At 30.4% G+C, this 11,785-nt stretch overlaps 1 protein-coding gene across 1 annotated transcript in view; it reads right to left on the reverse strand.

Moving 5' to 3' along the window:
• Positions 1-933: 933 nt before the first annotated feature.
• LOC106689799 (LIM domain transcription factor LMO4) overlaps positions 934-11,785 on the reverse strand; it is a gene marked incomplete in the record, with an annotated part of 204,057 nt that continues 193,205 nt past the window's right edge. The window contains 1 exon segment of the mRNA XM_067045436.1: positions 934-3,311.

Raw genomic sequence — 11,785 nt, forward strand, 5'->3', positions numbered from 1 at the left:
AATTACCTAACGAAATCCCATAATAGGGGGTGGCTTATCTTACCTTACACATACTAATAACGAGTATAGTATTGTTGAAAAAATATTACTATAAAGAAATCCAATTTAAAGACATTCATCTTTCAGCATGAAGGATCCCCTGTCCATACAGTTCTCTCTTTGGTCATTATTTACCAGCCAATACATCTAAATAGGTACTGTAGCACCATTAAACATAATTTCTAATATGTAAAAATATTTAAACACAATTCATTCATTTGTGATGTATAATGAGCCTTACATAAATTTTGTAATATTTGCGTCAAATTTAATTTTTTTTTTATTGCATAATTAGTTTTTTATTGCTAAACTATTTGATTTTACTTACTTTTAATAGGTATAAGATATAATTTGTCTCCTTTTACTCAAACAGGGCAACATTTTAAGGAGACTTTGTAGTAATGAGATGGGCATAATTTGAGATCATGTTGAGTGTCAAAAGTGAATAAGTTTCGTTGTTGAATTTGAAAAATAAAATAACTTTATTTTTGAAAAAGGAATTTATTCATTAAATTTTTCATTAAAAAGTCCTAAATTAATACATTTATAAGCAGTATGAGGTAATTGAAGATCTCATATTCAGCTCCTTTTTTTTCCTCCTTCTGAAATATACTACTGCAAAAGCACAATCCAAAATAATAACTTCGTTTTACATTAATGTTAAAGTATTTTAAACTAACAAATAATCAATGTTAAGGATGATTTAATTTGTTAGAAATAACCACTTTAATATTTTTATTACAGTGTTAGCTCTCATTTTTATAATTTTTTTGGTCTCATTTAGAAAAATGGTAATGGATGGACTTTTATAATTTTTTTTAGAATTTATTACCAAACTATTTTAAAGTATTAAAATGGAAAGGATTGTAAAAGGTATGAACAAAATTAAATCAGTGAATTTGGTAAGAATTTTAATAGAAGTTCTACATGTTACAGATGGAGTGTCGATGTTCTTAATAATATTGACATACAATTATACAACAATCATATTACGAATACATAAATAATGAAAGTTTTGTTGTATATTATTTTCTTTATATCGGTCAAAAACATTTCGATATTTAAAATAGATCTTTATTATTTGAAATGTAAAACTTTATTTTCAGAAGTGTGACACCTTAAACATTAGAGAAGAAGTTTTAATTCCCTTAATATACTGACTGTTACGGTCTAAAACAATCAAAGGATAACAACATTTCTTTAACTTTTAATATTACAATATTGTTAAGTTTATATCAATTTACTCTAAAACATTCGTAAAAAGATCAGAGATTCCTAAAAAAACAAAACAAAAAAAGTGCTTCCATAATCAGTAAAATCTTAATATTGAAAGAGTAGGAATGTGTTTTATGTCAGAAAGGTGTATTGAAATGTTGACAGAGAGAGAGCTACTGAAAATGGTAGGAATACTGACAAAGATGAATGGAGAAGAAACAACTGATACCTAAAGATCTCAATAACAAGGACAATCACAAATGCGGTGGTAGACTTAACAATAACGGTTAACATATATCGCGTTAACAATAAATGTAATAATTATATGAGTTAAAACAAATATACATCAATTTACAACAAGGGTTATCATCTACGTTGTACAAATAGATTTATTGCGATTACATTGGGCAGGGTGTGATCCAAATTTGAGCAATTTTGTTACAATAATAATTTTTTTTTTGTTTTTAATTTTTTTTTCTTATTCACATTTTTTGTAAAGGTAAATGGATATTGCTCTTGCGGGTATCACATGTGCACGGGGATGTCGCCTTTTTCGTCATTACAATCAAAAACTCTTTAAAATATTAAAAACAAATCATCTCCCCAAAACTGATAAGAATCATGGCACCACTTCAAATGGCCCATGAGTATGCTCTCTCTATTAACAAGTCGCTTTTTGGCGAATAATTAAACTATTTTCAATGAGCAACTGTTCGCCTTATTTAATAAATAGAAAGCCGCATTATTGTCGAAACCATATTGGTCATGCACAATTCGCAACGTTGCCGAATCGTTAACAAATAGATGTAATATAATTTATCCTTTATAAGAGCTAATGCCTACCGCCAATAAAGCCGTGTTTACCGTCAATTAGATTGACAAATATAAACATAATTAGACAGCGGGACATGACAAACAATAACCTGCCTTCAACAAAGCCCATAGATGATATGGTACCCTCCGCCCCATGTTATATCTCTTGCCGTTCGTTTCGTTCCTCCAAGACGTGATAAAGGAAACATTATTTCAATTAAAATAAATTAAAATTTTATTTAATGTAACAAAAAAAGAAATATAGCAGCATTTTATGCAATGAAAAATGTACTATTCTTTCTTTTATACGGATATTTATGAATAAAATATCAACAATAATATCAATTTTGTAATAATTAATAATGTGATACTCTTATCTCAAATCCTGAAGTAAAATTGCTTGACGATTCCTAAAACGGAATTAAATGGATATATCACAGGGTTATGATGCTTTTCAGATAAATAATACCCATATAAATAAATTAGAATATTAAATGGCGAATGAAAGTAAATACCTCTCTTGATTTATAAATATACTTATATTTTTTCATTAAATATTATTCAAATGTTTATTAGTATTTTTAAAATATTTTGCTGTTTTTCTGGCATGAACTTGATGATACAGCACCTTAATTATAACATTAAGAACCTGCCAAAAATAGTTATTTATTTTATTTTTTTATATAACAAAATTAATATAATCTTTGATTGTTATTTATATACAGAACTGAAGATACTATATTCAAATAATAAACAAATGATCAATAAGAAATTATAAATATATACAATCAAAAAAAGAGCAAATCAGTTTTGGAGAGCAATCAAGAACAAAATTATCCCTAAACATCATTTTTTTTTTCTTTTTTGACGAAAAGACACACATCCCACAAAAATAACATATACACACAAAATATAAGGACGGGATCACGTCAGAATTCAAGTAATAAAAACGTAACAGAAAACAAACAAACAAAAATAATAGATAAAACGATACAATATAGGTTATATATTAATCATATGTAGAATCACTATATAGACAGGTATTTACACATTCGACGATAAGACAGGTCGAGGGATGGGTGGGTGGGGTCTATACAACTGAAGAAGATATATACAGCGTGTATGTACAAGAGGAAGGAGTGTGTATTGCACTGGTGGCGCTCAGCGAGGCTGGTGGTAGCAAGGGGCGATCTTGAGGAGGCCGCCGGAGTAACTCTCGTCTCCCCATCCCCAGCCCTGCGGATCTACAACAAAAAAAATATATATATATAGATAGATAGATTAATGAATAAAGGAAAAGAGTATAATAAAATATATATCATACTATAAAGGCAATCATTTCCTTGTTTTTCTAAATCTAATATTGCCTAGAGATCAAAAATTAAGAACTATTAATCCATATATTTTCTTTTCTTGGATGTTTCAGGGATACTGTGAGCTTTTATAATTTACTATTTTTTTTTTTTTTATAGCACATTTAAGAAGCCATAATCAGAATTATAGGTATACATAATATTATTTACAATCAAAAACAATATAGTCACTTCACTGACAAGGATAGAAAAAAGAAAATATATGGGGAAAATTTGTTCTTACTTTTTGATATCAAGGCAATATTAGATTTTTATTTAATTTATAAAAAGTGAAAACAAATATTTTTTTAGTTCCCTATTTTTTACTGAGAGAAAATCTATCTCACTGGATCGTAACATTTCAAGGAGTATTCCGATCACTTCATCTCAAATTACCAAATATAACAAATAAATCATTAGACTTACACACTAATATCTCTAACAATAATATTTAGGTTTGATAATATATTTATAATATTGCCATACCTCAATAACTCAAGTTTGTTGAAAGAGGCGTTTGTCGTATAATTAAAATAATTAAATTCGTTGGTATTACCATTTAAGAACCCAATGACTACGCCATTTTAATAAATAGTCTAGTTTATATGATTATAACCTTTTCAAGAGTGTTTCTTTTCAGTACATTTCTTACATTACATGTATTATAAATTAATATTTATGTACTACGAAGGTAATACCTTCATGCCTGTTGCATAACGTAACAGATGCACATCAAATAAAAAAGGAATTAGAAATCGATTATTTTGGTGGTGTTACAGTAATCTACTATTTATATATTACAAATAAACATAGTTCATTTATAAATGCAAAAACTCTCTAGTTTAAATTTAACTGAAATTATTAATTAAACTTAAATTAAACCTAATTGTAATCAACAATGTAATGAGGAATGGGCATTATTCGTTAATTACTTAGCTCAGACGATTTAAACCTATGTAAGAATGTTTCTTGAACTATTGTTCTTTCAATATACGGATTTGGCATACATTAGCATATTTTGTATGTACTGTGATGGAAGTGCTTTTATAAATCAATAAAAAAAATAAATCACGCACCAAAATTAACAATGTAGTAATGGCATATATGAAAAAGAAAAATATGCAATGCTATAAAAATACATATATAATCTATATAGCATAACAATAATTATATTAAACGTTACTGTTAATTTTAATATTAAATTGGAATTGAAAACAGGAAGCAGGTAGCGTCTTCATTGATTTATGCGGGAAATATCAGTATTCCGTAAATACTAAAAAGTGCGGGTAAAAGTCACCAAAAGAACAAAAAAATCCATTTCGATCATTAGCAGGGAAAAAGGCCAAGAATCAGGAGTGGAAATAACTCAATAGATGGATTGGAACCAGGGCTAACTTGAGAAATTAACGGAATCCAGTTGGAGGAAAAGCCGGGAACCATTTAGGATCGGGCCAGTGAAAGCTCTCAGGCTAATATGAAAATCTGCGAGTTGTGAGGGAGTTGATGGGGCACTCTGTTTTACGGCCCCCGTCGAGTGTGTGTGTGTTCCTGGGAGAGGGAAAGTGGGGGAAGGGGTAATTAGCAGGGACCCATTAGGCCGATTACTGCCCTACCCGCCCCCGCGCAACTTATACCATGTGCTGTAAACAAATATCGGTAACGTACTCTAGCTGTCTCTGCGCTGCCAAGGAGGATATCAGGTAAACATCTCCATAAATTGGGCTGAGGACTCAGATTAATAGTGGACTAATTAATTAGTAAAGCGCCGAAATAAATATTATATCGCTTTTACTTAAATGGTGGAAACCATAAAACTGCTTCATGTCAACTTTATTAATTAGAGAGCTAAATCCCATGCCTTTATTAAATTAATTACTAAATAAGGCTTAGATCGAAATCTGAAGTTTCAATAACGCCAGCTGTTTCTAATAAAATAATCACAGAAATGAACTGACGACAAACAAAGCTATTGACACATTTAATAAATTGTAGGCTCTTAGAAAGTTAATCTGTCAACATGGGGTTAAGTCCGTCAGATTTGGTCCTCACCAGCTTCATTTTTTTATTGCAGTGGCCGAACAGTTTTGAGATGTAAGGGGTAATAGTCAGTCCAAGGAGGCAGCCTAGTCCCTGTGCTATAGAACGTTTCCTACAACCAAATTCAAAAAAGGGTATACATTTTATTTGGTTTGAATGTGAATTATGAAAATGCATATCATTTGGAATAAAAAAAGCCTTAAAAATGTGCATGCATTAAAAAATAGCGATTTATTGATTTTTGGATAATAATATTATAAAAAAATTGCGTTTTTAAGTAAGAAAACGACTAAATTGTGGTCGATAATTATTAATTACTACTTCATAGACCTCTTAACTAGCTTCCATTTGAGTACCAGTACACAAATGTATCTCTAATAATGCCAGAGATATAGTTTTTCAAAAACTAAACTTTTTCTTCTACATTTTCGAAATTTCTTTTCTTCAGAGATGCAGTTTCCACTATTTGGCAAAACCAATTCATAAAATGTCAATTTTTCAATATTTGGAGGTAAATATGGGTTTTTAAAAACTTTATATCATAAATCATTAGATGTCTATTAGCACACAATTTGCAGCTAGTTCACTATCATGTGGTTCAATAATCATTATTTTCGTATTTGATTTCTGAAAAAAACACTTTCATTTGAAAAATTGTATTCTAGGATCTATTTAATATCGTTATTAATTGTTTTATTAACTCTTGGCTCGGATCATTAAGTCTTTTTTCAGAAGATTCCAACGTGGCAAAAAAAAAAAAAAAATTTTAATCAATATAAAATATATAATTAATCTGACTGACAGTGCTTTAAAAATTGCAAAATTAGGTGTAGATGTTTGATAAGTACACGTACAGTAGTAATCTAATCTCATATATCGTTTTTAATTAATTATTTATTTATCTAATTTTAACTTTTTAAATTAAACATAAAGTTTTATACAATTATGTGTATACAAAGCTAAGTCAAGGAATTTTAGTGATTCCGTTTTATAAGGGTTGGGGAAGAGGGAGCAGTGACAGTAGCGTCCTCATTACGGTTAACACGAGAATTAATTCTAATTACAGAAGCAGAGACTAATCCAGCTGCAATAAATTGGCCCGTACACAGAGACCTAGCATTGGTAATTCCCAATTACCAATGGTTGCTGACCGTGTCCCGCAGGGCTCACCATTCGGTGATATATTGTATAACCCATCTAATCCCTTAGTCGCCTTCTCCATCAGTCAAACTCTCGTTAAGCGGGTCAGTTTAAAAATAAAACTAGTTTCTAAAACTTTTTTCTCCAAAAGGAATAATTATTTATTTTACTATTTTAAGCGTTACAACTATTTCGTATTTAATACATCAAGCTAAAATTCCATAAATCACTTATATAATAAATATACAACTCTATATTAAATAAAAAAATGTTTTAGTGATTACTGTGTAATTTTATTTTTCACATATAAGATAGAATATAAAAAAGTAGATCGTAAAAAATTGTGTTTAATTTGTACTTTAGTAGATACAATTTGAGCAATGAGTAGTACAATTAAATGAACAGTTGCATAATTAGTTAAATGAGAGTCGAACTGATTCTTTTAATGATAATACTGCTGTAAAAAACGATTCTTTGGAATCATTATGAATAATTGCTGGTGAGGTATCCAGAGAAATCAATACGCTATTTGGATACGAAATGATGGATGATAATGTTAAGTTCGCAATGGCCTCAGACTTATGCGCTATATCTACCTGACTTATGGGATTTTTTTTGTATTCTGGTCATGAAACAAAATACATTAAAATTTCAAGAAAAATAAAAAAATACTTCGAAGAGCTTAAAATTCCTTCACAATAATCGATATGAAAAAAAATTAAAGGAAAATTAAATATAACAAAATCGAATCTGTTTCTTTCTAAGTACTATGGTCGTCATGCCATTGACTAGGATGTCGATCAATATAATATAAAAGATACTTTACTAAAGTCACTGAAATATCATTGATCCACGGACATTTAAAGTTTTGTGTCGCTGGATGTGGCAGTGGCGCAACATCCGGATAAAAAATAATTGTAGGTTTTTTAGAATTTTTCTTTTTGCTATTACTTTCTATTAAATGGCATGCTCAAATACTCAAATGTTTATTGTTATCTTGTTTATAAATTTATAAAGTTGTTCAAATTAATGATTTTATTAATTAATTCTTTATCTCAATTTGTGAAAAACGAGTGTAAACTGCTAAAATATTGGTTATAAAATATTATTACAGACTGTGTTACTACTAGAAAATAATAATTGAAAAAAAAATCATTGAATACAGTCTTATTAGCTAAGAAGGACTTATCAGAAGAAACCGACGAAGAAAAAATTATCTTGAAAATCTTATTTTTTTAAGACTATAATAACGTTAACAAAAAGATTAAATGATATTTTGAAAATGTATAGAGGTATAAGTTTAATTTGTAAAATATAATTCTTTATTACCATTGTTAATTTGTAGTCTACCGAGGAAAGAAGAATTAGAAAGAGAAGGAATATAGGGAAATTAATTTAACCGAGAGATGTTTATTGGGCGAGGCCACCGAGCGGAAAACGATGGGCAGGTTAAACATCCCGCCGCCGATATTGGGGCAGCGGTGGTGCTTTGTCGGAAAAGAAGCTGGCCTGCCGGTATTTGACCAAGGTAAATATTAGATTAACCCTAGCCTCAGTTCTCGTTGTCAACAAAGGTTCCTAATCGGTCAGCTTATAATGAATAAGCCCTGTTTTTGCAGGTAGGGTAGAGGGGAGGGTTCAGGTCACTTCAAAGGCAGGAGCAAGAAAAACAATAGCTCTCTGAAGCTCCCGCCCGGGGCTACCGGGTTCTAAACTCCAAATTAAACAGCTGAGTTTAATGAAGCCTTTCTAAAGAGCCGCTAGAGCTCGCTAACAAGCCTACTAATTACCCGCCCCTTACCCTCCCCCCTCCTCTTCTCCCTCCCCCCTCCTAAAACCTATTTACTTTATTTATGTATTTAAACAAAGGCAGCCCCTCGCCCGTATTGTCCAGAGAAAGCCGTATTTGCCTTCTTCGTAATGAGCCTATACATTACCTGCCCTTCTGAGGCCGTAATAAGGACTTTCCCTCTTTTGAGTTATTGTGTTTTATTGATGAACAACTGATAATAATTAGATCAAATGTACTGGTGAAATAAAAAACAATAAATAACAAATATATACAATATTTTAATTCTTCAAACCTCTACGCACAATTATGCACACTACTTAAAATGTCGTATTTTTTTTATTATAATATAAATTTACGTTTGTATAATCAGCGCCTCACTCAATGAGCTACCACGCTCCCTATCGAACGAAGTAGTATGAACATTGGTGAGTTATTAAAAATAAATGAAGCGAACGACCGTGGTTTTTATGCCTATATTGACTCACTAAAAATCTTTAGATATTACTTTGGTTGGCATTATTAGAATAAGAATCGCATGGTTTATTTATACTTTAAAGGAAAAGATTATTAAATGTTAAAGAGAAAGGCTTCGTCAGAGCTGATCCTCAACCAATTGGACTATCTCCCTTCAATGTACCCTGTAGTTAGCAGCTGGTTTTAGTCAAATGAATATCTAACACTTCATATAACTCAAGCTTTTTCGTCTCTTACGAAACTCATAGACTTGGCAGCTCCTAAATTCGCCATTCCATTAATATTAATTTTGGGTTAAAGATGTTAAAAACTTTCACATTCTCATATCTTATTCACCTAAAACGAATAAATACGATGAATTGTAGCAATAGCTAACTGAGAGCTTATTTCTCAAAGTCTAAGGGCATTCGATACCTGCCGAGAATATGGATGACATTCTTAACTTCCTGACACATCGGCCCGAGGAGCCAAATGTGCCGGACGTTATTTTCCCGGACTGACGTGAACGTCCATTATTTAAAGAGGTCCAGGGCTATATTGGATCAAGGCATGGCCTTGTGACGTGCCCCGTTTGAATAAGCAATGACCCAAAGACGTACCCAGAGCCACATACACACCGTCGGAAGAAAAACAACGGGCAGCAAACATCATCAAAGATACAGAAGGCGGGGGACCTGGGCAGACCGCCATGTTAAGTATTCATCCACCTTGGCTAGCGGTCTCCCGATGGGACCACCACTAAACTGAACACCCAATAAACGGGATAAGAGATGACTGTACTGAGGAGGATACTAAAAGGCCCTGAGCCTCCTCAGGTCTCTCGGGTACTTGTCGAGGGGGGGGGGGCGTTCGGCGACAGCCTTCTGTGTTACGTAATACACACATGACAGCCATTAAAAACTATTTAATTATGTAAATGCCGCAGGAGCAAGCCACACGCACCTTCAGTGGGTAAGTACCTAGCATCGAAATTACAGTGCATGCAATAAATAAAAAACAACCATCAAGAAATGTTTTATAAACCCTAAACAAATCTAAACGCCTTGAAAATAAGCTAACTATTCTTAAAGGGAATTTTTAGATGATAATAAAGAAAATATTATTTTGAGATTCCTTGATACAAAAAATATAGTGAAGACCTTTTAATTTTCACTACGGAAACAAACATTTTTTTTTTTAGAGGTCCCTCAAGGTCTACGTGTATAAATAAAACATATGGTACAAACAAATTTCACTTCTTATGACGTTTTGACCTTTTTTAAAACTATTTTTAATTGTTATTTGGTAGCGACAATATCAAACTTTTTTATTTTATTTTACATAATAATATTCTTTCTTATGTTTTCTGTTTTCAAAAAATTTTTATTTTCCACGAAAAAATAGGTTTAAATAGTGATTATGGGTTTTATTGTTTACCTAACATCGTTGTTCCATTAATAAGGTTCGTATACCTGGTGAAAAGTGTCTGTCGTTTACCACAGTGTCTTAGATTCCCAATTTCCGACAGGGACTGCGAATGTCACTATAAACTGTAACCATGCAAACGGGTTTTAAAATCCTTTTATTACACTTAATTAGCGTTTGAAACCATTAAGCATTAATAAGATGATATCTCCAATGGCTATACCTTGGTCTTAATGTACATAACATTTGACTTGATTGTTTTTTGCGATTAAAAATGAAGAAAAACGAGAATGACAGTCGAACATCTCTCCCAAAAAAATTGTACAGGCATTACAGACCAACTTACTCAATGACATTAATTTGATTATCTCCATATAGATTTTAAGAAATTACATTTGGCTGTAGTTTGTAGATTTACAATGAGATTTAATAGCTTCCACTTCATTGGTTATCAAGAGATTTTATTTTAAAATAAATGAAAAAAACAAAACAAACAAACAAAATTTTTTTCATAACTTCTTTTTCAGAATTAACAGCTCAAATTCTGTCTTATGGACAGAAGATAAAAAGTTATTACTTTGAAATTAAATACGTCTTTCAACAAATTTGAAAGTTTTGATCAAAAATAACTTTTTTTGTGGAAGGAATTTCTTTTTAAAGTACTCTTCTCACTTAATTGAAAATATGTTTTAATTAATAAAACAGAAAATAATTACTAAAATTCTAAGAAAAAAATTACTAAAAACTTCAAAATTTACTTAATTAAACTTTTTTTAAGCATGATTCAAAAGTATTTTCGAATATTTAAATCAATTATTTATAAATAATAAAATTAATATAAAATGTACTGAAAACGGTATTTTCTTTTTTGAAATACAAACATAAAGATAAATCAATAATATACGATATTGTAATATTGAATCCAATTATTATAAAATTTAAGTGCCTTAATAAATATTAATAAGCTGAATCGATAAGGAATAACGATTAGATTTCCTTAATAATCGATGACTGTCGTTTTTTATTACCTCTAATAGCCTTCTCTTATTAAGATACAAAGTTAATTATAAACGACGTGTAATGTCTTAGTCATCTCTCGATTATCTTACTTTAATAAGTGATTATAATGAGGAATTAATTTCTCTCTTAGCAACAAACTCATAACGTCTACGACAAACGTGCTTCTATTATAAACTGAAAGATGATATTTCTATGATTGGGTATCAATTAAGTTTTACTATTAAATATTAATCATTTTAATTATAAACCCTGTCAAAATTTTTTTTCTATTCATACTCATTTAACACTTCTGTAACGTTTCGGTCTTTTCTATTGGCCATTTTCATCTTCACCTCTGTCACAATATTAAAAAATATTTTTAATTGTGGAATATTATTTCCATCCGGTTTCTTTTTTCAATAAGATCAGTTTTTTTCAGTGATTTTATAACTAAAAAATAAAATTTAACATTTTAATGTTTTAGAGATAATTTAAAAAAAAAAAAAAAACTTATTGTACT

Source organism: Halyomorpha halys, unplaced genomic scaffold (assembly GCF_000696795.3).
Source record: "Halyomorpha halys isolate HHAL.00 unplaced genomic scaffold, Hhal_1.1 Scaffold1471.1, whole genome shotgun sequence".
NCBI lineage: Eukaryota > Metazoa > Arthropoda > Insecta > Hemiptera > Pentatomidae > Halyomorpha > Halyomorpha halys.